Genomic DNA, 18,757 nt, shown 5'->3' with positions numbered 1-18,757 from the left:
AGCCATGCCCTCTAGTGCCCAAAACACTGTACAGTGTTCCTTTTAAGTGTATTGTATTAAAATGGCTATTTTCTCGCTGGTTTACGTCCTTTACTTGTTACAGCGTGCCATCATAATTGCAGGTAAAGTTATTGTACCGTGTTAGCCAGTAAAAATGTTACAGGGCAACCCTTTTGAAATAAAAAATAACAAAGTGGTGATACCTTTTACCTTTTATTGGCTTTATTGGCTAACTAAGATAATCATAGCAAGCTTTTAAACTAAAACATTTTAGTTCCTTTTTCAAGCTGATTACATATATATCGAAAACCAACAGACAAACCGTCATATCTAATGTATGACAGCTTTCACCAGACCACACTAAACACTCAATAATTTACAGTCAGGCTTTACGATACAATCATATAGGTTCGGACACTGCTGAAAGGAATCACCACCTCAAAACGCTCAAAGCAGACTTTATCAACAGGGACTACAACCCCATGATTGTAGATCAGTATATTCATGCAGCCCCCAGGATTTCCAGAGGTCAACTTCAACAGTATAAACGAAAGCCTGAAATAAATCGGGTTCCCCTAGTGGTCACATACAAATACAATCCACAACTAATAAGGACGTTCAGAAAAATTGCCAGAGATCTACAGGATACACTTCATAAGGACGAGAGTCTCAGAAGCATATTCCCAGACCCACCAATAGCATTCAGACAGCCTCCCAACCTAAAGCCGCTAATGTGCCTTATTGCCTTATTGCACCCCACCAAAAATGGAACATTCCACTGTGGCAAAAACATGTAAAACCTGCCCACACATCCTGATTGCAGACAAAATACAGATTCCAGACATATTAGAGGAGTACATGGCCACTACAACTGTTGTTCTTCATTCAATGTGGTGTATTTAATACAAGGGGACTGTATATAGGAGAGACTGGGCAAAGTCTGCGAAATACACACCACCGATTCACTGTAACCAATAAAAAACTGGACACACCAATAGGAAATCATTTCAATGGCCCTCATCACTCCATAAAGGATTTAAAAAAATGTTGGTTCTCAAGGGCAATTTTAAAACGAATAATGGAAGAAAATCGTGGGAGTACAAACTAATGGAAACTTTCAAATCTGGAGAAAGGACTAAACCTGGGCTTTGGATTTATGGCTAATTACAGTATGTGGACTAAGAAAGGCCTGCACCAGGTCAAAAATACAAACGTGTGGATCTGGACTAAGAGATCATATGGAATTCCTCTTATTCTACATTAAATTATGGTAATTCAGCCCTAATTTATATTCAGCCTCTTTGACTCACATTATCTTGTACCTTATCTGCTTGTCTCTTGCAGATCCCCTCGTAAATGACTTAAAAAATGAACATCTTATACACAGATTGATATTCCTTTTTGTTGGTCATTTAACCTTTGAGCTGAATGTTAAATATTTACAGTAGATATACCAGAGAACACCAACGCTTCATTGTAATCAGCTTGAAAAAGGAACTAAAGTGTTCTGAAAGCTTGCTATGATTATATTAGTTAGCCAATAAAGTATCACCTTTATACCACTTTATTTTTTATTTCAAAAGGCTTGCCCTGTAACAGAGTGCCATCATGTGATACATTTCTTTACTACAACTTATTTACAAGTTTAATTGAAACCAGGAACCATCACCGAAAGTGCACATTTTTTGGATTACAATATCTTTGTTTTGCACCTGCAATAAAGATCAAGAAATGTATACTTCCAGAATATTTTTTGAGAGTAAGATAAAGTTGACAGGACTTTATGTGAATTCCTTTTGGTATTTCTATAAGGAACTGGAAGCAGAATAGGTAAAACAATGTTTTCTCATAGTATTATATTTAGCCAGACTTGACATAACTAGAATTGCAATTTCTGGGGGTGAGTATAAAGTCTGTCTGATGAGATTCCCACTTGGTTCCAAAATCCGTATAGGTTAGCGCTGAAAAAAAGCTTGGGGAAGAGAAGTATGGTGAAATAAGGGATATAAGATTTTTTTATAATGCAGTAGGGTTAGTAATTTTGTAGTTCCACGACTTCATATACTCCCAAATATCACCTTAGGTGTAATTACCATTTACCCTTTAACAAACATCAAACATTGCCTTATACTTGATCCAAACTAAGATATAATTAATCCTTTTTGGAGGCAAAGCAAGACTATTGGGTTTATTTAATACCTACGTGATTTTCTAGTAGACTTAAGGTATGAAGATCCAAATTACGGAAAGATCTGTTATCCTGAAAACCCCAGGTCCCAAGCATTCTAGATAATCAGTCCCATACCTGTACAAGGAATTTACACTACATAAAACTGTTTACTGCATTTCATTTACTGCATTTATCTCTATAAAATGAAAAAGACCTACTATAACATATATATAGACTAGTGATCATTTCAGTCTTGTTTGTGCTGGCAAAAATAACAATGCAAGCAGCATCTCACTGTTCAGATCAGTATAGCTAGACTAGTGCTAAATGGTGCCAGAAGATTCCTACATTAGAGATTTGGTTAGTTAACATAGACTTATCAGTATGGATGTTGTTTTTCACACCAGCTGACCTCAGGTAATCATTTACCATGTCCTTTATCTGCTGTTGGGGCAGATCTCCTCAAAGTCATCAGGCCACCTCTCTCTACCTGCGCTGCTGCTGCTTGGCCCTATGCTCATGGTGGAGGTGTGGAGTTCTAGTGGAGGCTTCTAAAGTAGCAGGCGGCGGGAATGCCTATACCAGCTCTAAGCATCAAACCCTCTCTCTCCGTCTTGCAAGGAATTCCCCCAACTTTTCCTTATATTGTGGGTCTAGCAGTGTGGCCACCCAGTAATCATCATAGTCTTTTATGGCATTTAGCCAGCCTCTTCTGCATTTTGCATCAGCTACATCAGTGATCCCCAACCAGTAGCTCCTGAGCAACATGTTGCTCTCAAACCCCTTGGATGTTGCTCTCAGTGTCCTCAAAGCAGGTGATTATTTTTGAATTCCAGGCTTGGAAACAAGTTTTATTTGCATAAAAACGAAGTATAGTGCCAAGCAGAGCCTCTTGTATGCTGCCAGTCCACATAGGGGCTATCAAATAGCCAATCACAGCCCTTATTTGGTACCCAAGGGACTTTTTCATGCTTGTGCTGCTCCCCAACTCTTTTTACATTTGAATGTGGCTCACGGGTAAAAAAGGTTGGGGACCCCTGAGCTACATCATTCCCCTTCTCCTGCTTTTTTGTGGCCACACTTTTCTCATCCTCCTCATCAGGCAGCTCCTCTTCATCCCTCCTTGCAGACCAGGCCTGCCCTCCCTCTCCTCCTCCCTCTAGGGCACCTTACCCATCTCTAGCAGGCCTCATCATCACCAACAAACACTGCTCCCCCTCTGAAGTCTGAACTGTTGCTGCTGTCATCCTCCTGTGGCAGCACCCTCCCCTTAATCAGACCTTACATCACACTTGGTGCCCAAAACCAGCATGCCAGCCTGTGTCTTTAAAGCAGTATGTGAGTGACGTCACAAGTGTAAGCCCACGGACATTCACGCAGAGACTGAGAGCATGTGGAGTGTATAGCAAGGAACACCTGAGTATTTTCGGAATACAGCTGTGGTGAACTTTCCCATTTGATATGCGCAATTTTAAAAGAGTGTGATTTTAATGTTTTCTGCACATTCCACGTCTTTTTATTGTCCCTAAAAAGGAAATCTGTAAAATAGTCTACAACTTGGGTGGAAGTGTTTATATGCCTTTAGTTATTTTAATCTTGACAATTACAGTACAATGGAACACCAGAGCCAGCACAGGGAATAAAAGTGGGTCTGCCGTCTCACATATAATGGGCTGTCTTTTTGTGTATTCACCTCAACACACTAAAGTGGATGAATGTGTGGCACTTAATGGTGTTATTTCACTAAATTGAGGTTCTTAAAGGCCACCTGTTTGGTAAAAATGTTATCCCCAAACAAAGGTGTGGGCTAATAGAACCCGCATTCCGGTTAGGGATAATTGTAGTTTTTTTTTAAAAGGGAGCTCCCGGTGTGAGCAGCCATGTCCGGTCACTCAGATTGCGCATAATGTAAAACTGCCCAGAATTGCTCATTATGCACATGCGCGTGACGTCACATGTACATTATGTGCATGCGAGTGACTGGACATGGCTACTCGCACCGGGAGCTCCCTCCCAGTGCAGGTAGCGTAGCTCTGGCGGGGGCATTTTGTTTTTTTAAAAAAAATACTGTTAACCCCAACCGGAATGCGGACTCTATTAGCCCACACTTTTGGTTGGGGATAACATTTTTACCCAACAGGTGCCCTTTAAACATGGTTTTAAGGCTCTTTTTTTGACTCAGTGTGGTGAGTGTGTGACACAAGGGGGCAAATTCACTAAGATTCGTAGTTGGGCCAGGTGCAACTTCGCCGCAAGGCAGATTCTGTGTATCGCTAGTCAGCGCTGGCCCATCCACATCAAGACTCGCCTTTTATTCGACTTGCATAGTGATAACAGGCAGTGGGTAAGTGGTGCGAACTAACGCGTTTCGTGCCCTCTCTATTGGCACTTCATCAGAGTTCAAAATGTGTCACGTGATAACTCATTATATAGAGTGTCCAGTGTTAAACACCTGTGTGTATAAATTAACACAAATCCATTCCCTTCAATTACATCAAAAACATCCCATTGGGTACTTGTGAATCCTAAATTATAATACTAAATGAATTCATTCTAATGAATTACCATACAAGTTATAGGGAATAAAACAGTGATTAAAAAAGTGGATAAAAAAGTGAAGGCATAAGAACAATTATAAAATGTAAAAATCCATATATTCTTATAGTGATAATTGTGAATAAACACATTTTATACATTGTATTAAACCAATACACTATATTACCTAAAGAATTTTGATTGCTCACATTACATATAAGTTAATTGATTTATTTAATATCAGGAAATCCCGATACAGACTGTATAAATGTATTGAGTCTCAATTAATCTGTATGAGTAAATATAGTAAATATAGTAAATATAGTGTAACCATTAAAACCACTAGACTGTTAAATAGGTGTTAAAAAGTATATATGTGCATATCACGGCATCTTATTTATAGATAATATTTAATAAAATTAATGTAGCTGTATCATGCATATATAACCATATAAATTACTCATTTCTGACACACATGAAGTATAAATAGTTTCAAATGTTATTTAACAACGTTATTCCTTTATCTTATTGTATATGGGAAGGGACTATTATCTTACACATATTCTCCATAGGGCTCAAAAAACTAAAAGCACTATCATAGGGGTTATGATTATAAACACTATCTTTACTGCTTCTGATTATATCTATGTTCTGTCTGAGTAATACTTCCTTAATATCTCCCTTTCACCACACTTTGCCAGGCGTAGTTTCGCCAGCACACCGCAAATTCAAAAAAAAATCAGAAGTTGCGCATAGGTGTAGCGTAAGGTTGCAAAGTTGCGCTAGCGTTGATTCGCTAAGCGAAGCAAAGTTACGCTAGCGATGGTTCATTTGCATATGGCGCCAAATTCAAATTTCAATGGAGGAATACGTACAATCACTACAAATGCCTGGGAAACCTTCGAAACATAAAATAAAGTTTTTTTTTGCCCTACACATGTGCCCACTGTATAGTTAAGTTGCCATGAGTTAGGAAATGTAGGGGGGAAGGAGGGGAGCCCCAAAAATTTTTTCGATCTTTTTCAGCCTATCACCCATAATATAGAAAAAACGCCAGCGTTTTTGGGACTTAGAAAAAATTTGAACTTTTTTTGAAGCAATCCCTATCTACTCTATTGCGCTTTGCCTGGTCAGAGGTGGCGAAGGAAGTCTAGCGTAAAAAGGTAGCGTTCAGTACAATGCGCGCGTTAGTGAATTTGCGTAGTTACGTCCATAGCGAAAATTCGCCAGGCGTAAGGGTGCGAAGTAACACTAGCGAATTTACGCCAGCGTTCGTTAGTGAATTTGCGAAGTCCCGAAAATGCCCAACGCTAGCAAATTGACGCTAGCGTTAGGCGCTTCGGCGCTTAGTGAATTTGCCCCAAGGTGTGTCAATTAACAAGAACACTGCACTACATATTATTTTTCTCTACCTTGTTTCCCCAAAATGCTCATTTTGACACAAGTTTTTACATCTTGGACCAGGGAGATTGGAGAGGATAGTTGTGTTTCACTGGTTTGGAGCTAACACTGATTTGGGACTCAAATTAATTTTGGTGAATTAAGCCATTAAAGCAGTAGCCTGCTTCCCAGGCAGACATTCCCTACTGCTGATGTGCTAGGGGGTGATGTGTTCTTTTCCTCCTCATTTGTTTGCCCTAATAATAATCCTTACACTCCTGCCTGCCCCAGCCATATTGCTCCACCCTGTCATTGCTTGATACATAAGTTACATAAGCTTTTTATTCAAGGCTTTTGGTAGGGTAGATGGGCGTTGGTTGGATCATTGGCTGGGTCTATCATAATGGGTGTAACATGGTGTGCAGTCTCTCTATGTATATCTTAGCCGACCCTCACTCACACCACCATTACCACCCGAGGGATTGCAGTAAACACTTAGAAGCTATAAATGGAAGTTTCCACCCCACTTTCAGTTGAACTCAGAAACAACTCTTTATTGGTCACCAGCACAGCTTCCACAGCCACACACAATCTTTTCCAGTACAAGTTAACAGCCTTTCAGCACTGGGGTCCACTGGGGTAACACAGAGGTACTAATCCCTACTACCCTAGTCCCCTCTTGTCTGGGCCCCTAATCTGGGCAAGGTACCACCAGGACACTGGTCCTTCTCCCTCTCCTCATTGGAGCTTACCTGCTTGGCTACATAACCTACACCTGTCTCTCATGGAATACAAGAAGACCCATCAAGCTAACCTATGACTGAATGACCTAACTAATGCTTTTCCCTAGCACCTCTCTGAGGTCATAGGTCTCTGGCTCTCCAGCTTCATTCCCCGATCTTCCTGTCAGCTAAAGAGGAGGTTATTTCCTGATCTTTTTCTTATATAACTCCTCCCCAGGGATTCCACTTACCCAGCATCACTACCTGTTGAGGAGTTAAAACCAATAACACTTAACTATACCCCCAAAATGAATACTTGAGCAACAGATAGTTTATATCAAATTAAGTGGCATATTAAAGAATCTTACCAAACTGGAATATATATTTACATAAATATTGCCCTTTTACATCTCTTGCCTTGAACCACCGTTTCGTGACTATCTGTGCTGCCTCAGAGATCACCTGACCAGAAATACTACAACTTTAACTGTAACAGGAAGAAGTGTGGAAGCAAAAGACAGAACTCTTTCTATTAATTGGCTCATGTGACCTAACGTGTATGATTTGCTTGGTATGTTTGTGTGCACCGTGAATCGTACAATCCCAGGCGGCAGTCGTTATTTCTTAAAATGGCAATTTTCTATTTATGATTAACCAATGGCACATCCTACTAAAAAAAGTATATTATTATGAAAATGGTTTATTTACATGAAGCAGGGTTTTACATATGAGCTGTTTTATGCAATATATCTTTATAGAGACCTACATTGTTTGAGGGGTATAGTTTCCTTTAACATAAATGATATTACTCCTTACATGGGGGTTAGTGATGGGCGAATTTATTCGCCAGGCGCGAATTCACGGCGAATTTGCGCGATTCGCGTCCAGCGATCGCGAAACGCCCGCGAAAATTTGCGGCGCCGTTTCGCAAATTTTTTGCAGTTTCGCAAATTTCGCTCGAAATTCGCGAATTTGTCGGCGAAGCGAAATGGCGCAAATTCGCCCATCACTAATGGGGGTGTCTTGGTGGCTCAGGGGCTAGTGCGTGCACTGTTTTATTTTCATTGGGCCCCCATTGTACTTGTTGGCAGGATCCTCTGTCCAGGGGCCCAGGTGACCAAAGAGTTAATAATTAGGGTCCTCTGGGGGGAGGGCAATGCTAACTTAGTAATATGGGGTCCTGTTATTTCTGATGGTGGTTGTGTATGTAATTATTATATCCTAGATGTGACTGTCGTTTCCAACTATGTATGTGGACAAACATGTCAAAATACTAGGCAAACAAAATTTCCATAATGAAATGCTGCTTTTACTACAAGGGGTACTAGGAGAGGTTCCAATAAAGGCAGGCCCGGATTTGCGGCAAGGCCGCATAGGCCCGGGCCTAGGGCGGCAAAGAAATAGGGGCGGCATGCCGCCCAGCCGCCGTTCAACTGCACCAGCTGCGCCGGCGTTTTTTCGCCGGCGCGCTGGGAAGGCGGGCGCTAGGACTGCGCGGCCGCCTGGTCGGACCGCGCGGCCTAGGGGCGCCCAGAAGTGAAATCCGGCGCTGAATAAAGGTGGCTTTCATGGCCTTGCAGCTGCAACATTAAAGCTGTTTTTACTGCCCCTCCCTTTCTTGGACAGAATTTATCTTTTGTAAAAAGATCTATCTTTTAAGAACATCTGGACTCCCTGTGTAACAAGAACACTGTGCCCTTAATTATCTCACATTCGGAATCCACTTTTTAGAGCAAAACAGACAAATTCCATTCTATGACCATTATTCTGTAATTGTTCACAACTTCACATTTAAAAATACAGTAGATGATCACGCTTGGGAGCAGGCGGAAGGGTAAGGGAATGCACCACTCTCGCTGCATATATTACAAGAAGGTTCTAATGTAAAAATCAGAATGGTATTCTGTATATAAAGGAAAAAGATTTTAATTGTGTGATATGAAGTTGCCAATAAAAGTTATGTTGATTAGTCAATTTGGTGGTAACAAATAGCCCCATTTATATCTTTTAAAGGGGCTCTACCGTGAAAATGAAAATTTTATATAAGCTTCATCTCACTGAAATAACACACTTTCTAAATACAATCAGTTAAAAATTATGTACCGTTTAAGAAATAATCAAGTTACTCTTCAGTATCTCACTCTCCACAACCTGTCACTCTTCATGCTCTCTTTATGCCAAGGTCTGGGTCATATTTTGATTCACAGGAAGGCCTAATACGTCTTTTAGGAGGCTCCCTTTCTTAGCAGAATGCAAACACCCTGCATGCAGAGAAACAAGATTACCATCAGAGCCGGTTATTTTTAAAGAGTGAGCTCCTAGATTAAGGGTGCTACCCCCCCCCATAGCATGTATTAGACCTAACTGTCAATCAAAAACTGACTCCACCTTCTGCATGAAGAAAGAATGAAGAAAGACAGGTTGCTCGGAGGGGGAGAGTAAAGAGTATCTTGATATTTTCATAAATATTACAGAATTCATTATATTTAGAAAGTTTCTTATTTCAGCAAGTTGATCCCTTTAAATATATAGCTCAAAAAAATCACACTGAGCTTACCAGCTAGACCTACACTGTAAGATCAATATTGAGCCAAACAATAAAAAAACAGTAGAACTTCCAAACTGGAGACTTATAGTACAGATATGGGATCTGTTATATTGAACACTTTAAAAAATAAACCCAAAAAACTGTACTTAATTTTTTACCTAATACTCAATAACTAAGCTAGCATAAATCCGTACTGGTGGTAAACCAATCCTGTTTTTTTTTTTTTAAATATTACAATGTTTTTAGTAGCTTAAAAGGGAGTTCACCTTTAAGTTAACTTTTAGTATGTTCTAGAATGGCCCATTCTAAGCAATAGAAGCAGCTCAGCGAGCAGGGACAATGGAAGGAGAGGACAGCGGGAGCATAGTTATGGCTCCGCCGGGAGCCCGGGACAGCAGGTGGAAATCCAGGAGTAGGTCTCCATCCAGGAGTCACTCACGCAGTGGCGAGGGGGCACCCTTGCTCTCATTTTTTTGCAGGAACAGTCCAAGGCATTCTGAAAGGGGAGCATCGCTAGCAAGGTGTGTAATGGACAGTGACAGGACAAGGAGGGAAGAGACAGCTGGGGCAGCTATGGGGAAGGTTTGGCAGAAGTGAGAGCAATGTCAACAGACAAGTAGGGCACAGGGACACTAGGAGGTGGGCCAGTTGCGGCTTTGAGTGAGCCAGAGGAGGGCAAAAAAGAGAGGAAAGCAGAGAGGGATGCCATAGCTAGTGGCATCACTGACACTGCCCAGCAGAATGCGTACGTATCATTCGCAGGCCCACTGAGGGTGCATGTTAAGGCAGAGGTCAAGGAAAGGATATAGAAGGGAGAGTTTGTGGAGATTTTCTCCCTTCTTCCACTGGAGGAGATTATTGAACTTAAAAGGGAGGATAAGAAGGAGAGTAAAAAGGAGGAGGAGGAAACACAGAAGAGATACATGAATCTTCCCAAGACATTTGGCAACTGGCTTAGAGCCTTTTGTATCTTAGCCAGCATTATTGGTGAAAAACCTCCTGAAAAATGCTCGGCCTCTTTTGTTACCTAGATGGTATTGGAAGATTTTTTCGGGTTTATGATGGGTTGGCATGGTGGCGCTACGACAAGCTATTCCGTCAGAGGCTAGTGGCCAACTCAACTATGTGATGGGACCAGATGGACATTCCCCTCTGACTCAAATTTATGATGGCCCAAAAATCATCCCCCTTTCAGAGGGGAGCCAGGGCACAACAAGGTGGCACCTCGGCCCCAATCAGATTTGGATACTGTTGGCAGTTCAGTGATAGCCAATGTAAGTGGAGGAATTCATGCAGGTTTAAACATGAGTGCTCAGGTACCGACGTTGCCTCTGTCATGTCTTTCACAAACAGACTCTTCCCATCCTAATGCCTCACTGATCAACACACCAATATATTGGCTCGACTGTTATGTTGTATATCTGCGTTTATATATCTGCCCAGTGGATGTCATGATGTTCTTGTACAAGACTTATGCTGTACATGCACAGTTGGTTGAATGAAGGCTGTTACACCATAGTGATTCCTGACTACAAAACATACCTTCGACCACATGTTAAGTTCCAAGCTTAGCTCTGAGGAACAGAACTATTTTGCTGCTACCAACAAACATCAGGATCCAGAACAAAGTTTAAAACCTGGAAATCAGTTGAAATAATATTGGAGGCTTAAGTAGGTACTGAAAAAAACAGATGCCATCTTGGGTGCACAGAGAGGTTTGGGGTGTCTATTTGAATGCACAATGGAGAAGGATTGTCTACCTCTTAAAGGAACAATAACAGCAAAAAATGAAAGTGTTTAAAAGTAATGAAAATATAATGTATTGTTGTGCTACGCTGGTTAAAACTTCAAAAACTTTACAATATTTTATAAAAACTATAGCTGTAGCCATGGGGGCAGCCATTCAATAGGATACACAGTAGATAACAGATAAGTTCTGAAGAATCCCATTGTATACTATAGAGCTTATCTGCTATCTGCTGTGTATTCTGTGCCTTTTCTCCTTTTTCAGCTTTGAATGGCTACCGCCCCCCATGGTTATAGAACAGCTTGTTTATATAAACTATAGTAGAGTTTCTGAAGCAAACACAATTTTACCAGTGAAGTGCAACAGTAAACTATATTTTGATTACTTTAAAGGAGAAGGAAAGGTTAAAACTAAGTAAGGCTTTTTAGAAAGACCCACCTAAATACACTGTCAAAAGAAACACAGCATTTCTTTCCTTTTATTGTGTACACATGGGCTTCTCTATCAGACTTCCTGCCTTAAGCTTAAACCTTCTTGCCCCGGGCGTGAGCATGCTCAGTTTGCTCCTCTTCCCCCCCCTTCTCTGCTGTAATCTGAGCCCAGAGCTATAAGTGGCGAAGGCCACTTCACCCTTTAGTAATTCTGCCCCTTGGAATCCACAAAGGTTCTTTATTCAGGGTGGATGAACAAATGTTGGAGGTCAAAATAATTATTTCCCTTCCTAACCTCTGGACTAGTTCCTCACTCATGAAAAGCAGGAACAGGAAAGGGATGATGGGAGAAACTTACATCCAGAAAGTGGAATAGGATGGTTTACAGACAAGGAAATAAAAACCTTGAGATATGACTTTGGTTGGACTTTGGTGGCAACATAACAATATTTAGGCATCTAAACATAATACAACTATTTTGCTGGGGCAGCAGACACGTCTATAACAGGATTACGCCTACAGCATACACAGGGTACCTACCTAGAGCTCTCTAAGGCATTGGTGGGAGTGATTGGGAAATTTGGTCCATAACAATGCAGTGCCAACATGTAAAGAGGTTGTTCAGCTTTGAGTTAAATTTTAGTATGATGCAGAGAGTGAAATTCTGAGAAAATTTGCAACTGGTTTTAATTTTTTTTTTTTACTATTATTTGTCGTTATGAGTTATCTAGCTTTTTATTGGACAGCTCTCCAGTTTGCAATTTCAACAATCTAGTTGCTAGGGTCTAAATTAGGGTCTAGGGTCCAAAATGCACTGATTTGAATAAGAGATAAATAGGAGAGGGCCTAAATAGAAAGATGAATAATAAAAAGTAGCAATAACAATACATTTGTAGCCTTACAGAACATTTGGTTTTTAGATGGGGTCAGTGACCCTCATTTGAAAGCTGGAAAGAGTCAGAAGAAGAAGGCAAATAATTATAAAACTATAAGAAATAAATCATGAAGTTGCTTATAATTAGCCATTCTATATTATGCTAAAGGTTAACTTAAAGGTGAACCATCCTTTTAATGTTCTCCAAAGGATACACCTTGGGGTGTTTCCCAAAATACAGCCATACAGATATAGTATTGTATACAGTTCGAAGCGTGATATAAGAAAGATAAAAATTCAACCAAAATTAAAAGTCTCTTTGATGGACAGTCCCCTTTCATTACCCTAGGAAGTTTATTTAAAGGCACAACATTGGCAATTTACTGAAACACAAATCCATGTTTACACCAGCAAATTTTTTGCACATTAAGCTCACAGTTCTGTAATTATGATTTTAAGTGAAGCTGCAATGTTGCAGCGAAAAACATACCTGACATTCAGGGGCCGATTCACTAAGCTCGAGTGAAGGATTCGAATGAAAAAAATTCGAATTTCGAAGTATTTTTTGGGTACTTCAACCATCGAATTGGTTAAATTCGTTTGAATACGAACGAAATCGAACGAATCGAACGAAAAATCGTTCGACTATTCGACCATTCGATAGTCGAAGTACTTTCCCTTTAAAAAAAACTTCGACCCCCTACTTCGGCAGATTAAACCTACCGAAGTCAATGTTAGCCTATGGGGAAGGTCCCCATAGGTTTGCTAACCTTTTTTTGATCGAAGGATTTTCCTTCGATCGTTGGATTAAAATCCATCGAATCGTTCGATTCGAAGGATTTAATCGTTCGATCGAACGAAAAATCCTTTGATCGATCGAACGAACGTTTAGCGCTAAATCGAAGTCGAAGGATTTCAATTCGAGGGTCGAATTTCGAAGTATTTTTAACTTCGAAATTCGACCCTTAATGAATCTGCCCCTCAGTGTTAGAGGAGTTTGCACTATAGAAAATATATACCACCCCACAGTCCCCTCCCAAAAGCTCTCATACTTCCTTCAATATAAAGGGGCACATTTACTTAGCTTGAGTGAAGGAATAGAATAAAAAATACTTCGAATTTCGAAGTATTTTTTTGGCTACTTCGACTATCGAATTGGCTACTTCGACCTTCGACTACGACTTCAAATCGAACGATTCGAACTAAAAATCGTTCGACTATTCGACCATTCGATAGTTGAAGTACTGTCTCTTTAAAAAAAACTTCGACCACCTAAAACCTACCGAGCACCAATGTTAGTCTATGGGGAAGGTCCCCATAGGCTTTCTAAGCAATTTGAGATCGAAGGAAAATCGTTCGATCGATGGATTAAAATCCTTCGAATCGTTCGATTTGAAGGATTTAATTGTTCGATCGAACGATTATTCCTTCGATCGTTCGAATTGCGCTAAATCCTTCGACTTCGATATTCGAAGTCGAAGGATATAACTTCGAGGGTCGATTATCGAGGGTTAATTAACCCTCGATATTCAACCAATAGTAAATGTGCCCCAAAGTTTCCTTTTTTATTGTATGAAATATAGTAAGGGTTGAAATATATCACAAGGAGCTAGTACTGAATAGAAGGCCCATCAGTGAAAAGAGAGAAACAGATACAAAAATATTATACTGATAGAAAAGGAGCATGTAATAAAAATCTAAAAAAAGCAAAGATAATTCTATATGTTTCATGCAGACACAAGACTGAAAGGGGATGTTTTCCTTTTTAAACTTTTTAGTATGTAAATGATGAGCATATCCTAACCAATTATTTACTTTGTCTACATTATTTTTTGTGATTTTTGAATTATTTTTGAATTATGAGCGTTTATTCTATTTTGAAAATGCTGTTGGGGGTCACTGACTCTGAGAATAAAAAGAAATAGAGGGTTCTGTTTTGTTCTTATTTCTAATTGCTTATTTTTCTTCCCGGGCCCTCTCTTTGATTCTGACTTTGAAATTGCTGCCTGGGTGCTGAGTATGTAAGCCCTACCAGCCAGAAAAATTTAGTAATTTATTTAGAGAGTATAACCAAGATCAGAGAAAGTTGTCAACTCTTGTGATTACCATTACATGACATTAGATGGTGCTAGACTTCATACTATAGTACAATGCAACAAGTAAAGCTTCAAAAAAAAGTTTACTGAGCAAAACAAAGGCATCCTTATTCTAAAGGTGGCCATAGACAATTTTTTGACCAATTTTTGTGCGATCCGACAAACCTGGGATATTATCGTGTGGTTATTGGGGACTGAACGATCTTAACATCTATGGCCACCTTTAAGGCTTCTGTAACCCAGGATATACGGATGACTAGGGGGGTTATACTAGGGGGGCCATGTGCAAGGCCTCTCTGTCAGTCACATACACAACCTAAAGCAATAAGTGATTGGTGCAGGACTGTATAAGGGGCATACTAATTGGAATTGACCATTTACAGGCAGAACCATGACAAAATATACATCTGGTTGGTATTTTAAAGGAGAAGTAAAGGCTCAAAACTAAGTAAGCTTTATCAGAAAGGTCTGTATAAATATACCAGTAAACCCTTAAATTAATGCCTCTCTGAGTCCTCTGTCAAAAGAAACACAGCCTTTCTTTCCTATATTCAAAGAGAGTGGGGAAAGAATACCATTAGGCGCAAAGTACTGCTGCACAGGTGCCTTTATTTACCATCACACGACATGTTTTGAGCTTAATAACTGTTTATCAAGTGTATCCCCAAACAGAGTAAAATATTCATTAAATCACTCCCACCTTCATTTTCATTGGTTCAGTGGCAATTGCACGGAGGGGTTTCAGCCTAGCCAGCCAAACACAATGTTAGCCCCTTGTGCAAAGTGTCCATATAAACCATGTCCATTTCTTTAATCCAATACGGTTTGATTGATCCATTCTTTTATCCAAAGTCTCTTGTTTCCAATAAAAATTGTGTTAGCTAAAAGAAAATTAGTGAATAAATACAATTATACACTTAACCCCCGCACTGCCCTTAATGGGCCTGCTAGAACTACACTTTGCTGAAACCTGTTATGCCAAATGTATTACAAAAGCAGAAACTGCTACAGTTAGTTCAACATGTTACTTTACTATGTTGCAAAAGTAAGTCACAAAGCTGCCGAGTGCCAACCATACATGTAACAATAGTAATTACTAAGTGTATCTTACCATACAGATGGTTTCATTTTTTTAAAGGCAGCACTATCTGTTAAAGAAGGAGGAAATAACATTAGTATCAATCATTATCTATAGAAAGCTCACAATACTCCATTGATCATTTAGACCTTGAGGTTCCATAGCGCGTTTTCTAATCCAAAGGGCCACTTTCTGTAACAAAATTCTCTTTTTATCACCACCTCTTTGTGGTACCTGAATCACTTCTAGTACCTGTCATCTCAGTTGTGACATATTATTTCTAGATTCATTAAAGTGGCGTGAGACTGAGGTATCGGTGTAAGTGTTTTATTTCAAGTTTTTGATATCTCCTCTATGTTCTTTTATTGTAGCCTTTATTTGTCTCCCTGTTTGGCCAACATACACTTTTCCACACAGACATTTTAACATGTAAACTTCCCCCTCTGTGTAACAAGTGGCATAATGTTTTAAAGGGATACTGTTTCCTTTAGTGGGGTGTTGTACAACTGCACCTTTGATGATTGATGAACAGCAAACACAGCTAAGGAAAGGTGCCTATACTTGGTGTGCTTTTAAAAATTCTCTCCATTCTTTTCGGTGCGTGTGGTTCAGCAGGGCACAATATGTCTTTTAATGTATTACCTTTTTTGTAGCTAAACATAGGAGTTTGTTACATAGTTACATAGTTACATAGTTAAATTGGGTTGAAAAAAGACAAAGTCCATCAAGTTCAACCCCTCCAAATGAAAACCCAGCATCCATACACACACCCCTCCCTACTTTTAATTAAATTCTATATACCCATACCTATACATATATAACTATAGAGCTTAGTATCACAATAGCCTTTGATATTATGTCTGTCCAAGAAATCATCCAAGCCATTCTTAAAGTCATTAACTGAATCAGCATCACAACATCACCCGGCAGTGCATTCCACAACCTCACTGTCCTGACTGTGAAGAACCCCCTACGTTGCTTCAAATGAAAGTTCTTTTCTTCTAGTCTAAAGGGGTGGCCTCTGGTACGGTGATCCACTTTATGGGTAAAAAGGTCCCCTGCTATTTGTCTATAATGTCCTCTAATGTACTTGTAAAGTGTAATCATGTCCCCTCGCAAGCGCCTTTTTTCCAGAGAAAACAGCGCCAACCTTGACAGTCTACCCTCATAATTTAACTCTTCCAACCCTCTAACCAATTTAGTCTCTGTACTCTCTCCAGCTCATTTATATCCCTCTTAAGGATAAATGGTTTTAACACCATTGAGTATTGGCCAGAATCTCTTTATAATCTTTTCAATGGATTTACTCTGTTTAGCGTATTTACTAACAAAAGGTTAAAGGTATTCTTTTTGACTTCTCTCCAATCTCCCTATTTGTATCTTTTGACAGTAATGAATTTCTGGGGATCTTCTCTACTGCATTAGCAGTATTCAAAAGTGATCTCTTATTGTAACCTTTTGCCTGAAATCTGTCAATGAGTGTAGAGGCTGCTTCCCAATATTTCTCATTGCTTGAGGCTATTCGCCTGTCTTTTTAGGAATTGTCCTTTCGGTATCCCCTTTAATACACTGGGGATTATGGAAACTAGTGACCTTGAGTAGATTATTTTTATCTGTAGCTTTCCTATACAGGTCTGTTGTTAATTATAGGAATTGTCAGACAGTCCCTAACTGCTCTGCAGGGAAACAATCATACTTATAAACAATAGGGGGAGCTCCCACCTTACTTCCCAGCCATGCAGAACTCAAGCAGCTTTGTTTGTTTCCCTGTAGAGCAGTCAGTGACTGTGTTGAGATTTGTATTGGATTTTATATTTGCCTTTAGAGCCATCTCAAGCTGCAGGGACAAAGATAATGGAGCCAGATTTAAACAGATAAACTGGGATTCTAGTTGGAGGATTATTTTGCTGCAGCCACTGGTTCTGCAGAGTTGGAGAAATTTGTATTAAACAATACAAAAACTATAAAATCCACATTAGATTACATGACCCAGGTTAGTCTGCCAATTCTGATTATTAATCAGTCTTGCTGTATCGGCTTCTGGCAGATATTATTTGACTTGTGCTTTTTCAATAATTTGTGACAATCCCTAAGCAGCCCAAACTACACTGAGCATGTGCACAGTCTTGGTCTTGCAAAGATGTTTAACAAAATTACAAATGGTGGCCCCCCTGTGGCCAACTTTGAAAGCATAAATCATTTGTTTGATTAGGCTTCATGTTTAGGTTTAGTATACAAAATACAGTATTTCTAGCATTATTCTATTTTAGACTTTACTTCCCCTTTAAACCTTTAAACATTCATAGAGGAAAAAAGCAGTGCATCAGTGTACATCAGGACAACATTTTGATGCAAAATCCAGAAAAAACCTTATTTAAAATCAGGGAAATACACCCATTGAAATGCATTATAAATTGGTGGGACCACAAATAAAAAATGTTAAATGCGGGAAAACTTAAAATCAGGGTACTTAAAATCGAGGTTTCACTGTATTCTGATATCATTAAAGGTGGCTGCTGTCAACTGTATTAAATGTTCTCTAGAAAAATACTCAGGAAGGAAGGTAATAACAAAACAATTATTCTACTATAGTAATTCTATACATAATAATGTGTCAACCTGCTCTCTGCCAACCATCCTTTTAATATTAAATTCTGTTGGAATAAGGTACCTGCACTTTCTGTTAAATTCTCAATAGAGAATGAGTGCTGAATCGCGTCATGGGTTAAATAATTGGGACATTATTATGTGGCATCTAATACATATTATTAAAAATCCATAATTTACATGTGGGCTATAATTTACAATTAATATATATATATATATATATACCAACTGCATGATGTTTGTGCTGTTATGACTGTGGTGTTTGTATTGGATTTCACCCCATGCATTTAATGCACTGTACATGTCAGTGTTTGCTTTTGTTCATCAATATAAAGTGTAGCTGCAAAATGCATTGCACAAGTTCCCTTTTGAGCAGGCTGGATTCTTTCATCACCTGCTTATATTAATAAGAATATAAGCAAGAAAGGGTTTTTGAATAATCAATCATCCAAAGGCTCCCTGGCTCCAGGTGCATGATTTATTATGTATTATTTTCAGCTGTCTCACCTAAAAGGTCTTCAATCTTTTTTTCAGTGGAGTGTGCCGGTGTTCTATGAGCCCTAAATGTT

The sequence above is a fragment of the Xenopus laevis genome, chromosome 2L, assembly GCF_017654675.1.
Source record: "Xenopus laevis strain J_2021 chromosome 2L, Xenopus_laevis_v10.1, whole genome shotgun sequence".
NCBI lineage: Eukaryota > Metazoa > Chordata > Amphibia > Anura > Pipidae > Xenopus > Xenopus laevis.
Note: the sequence above shows the minus strand (reverse complement) of the source record.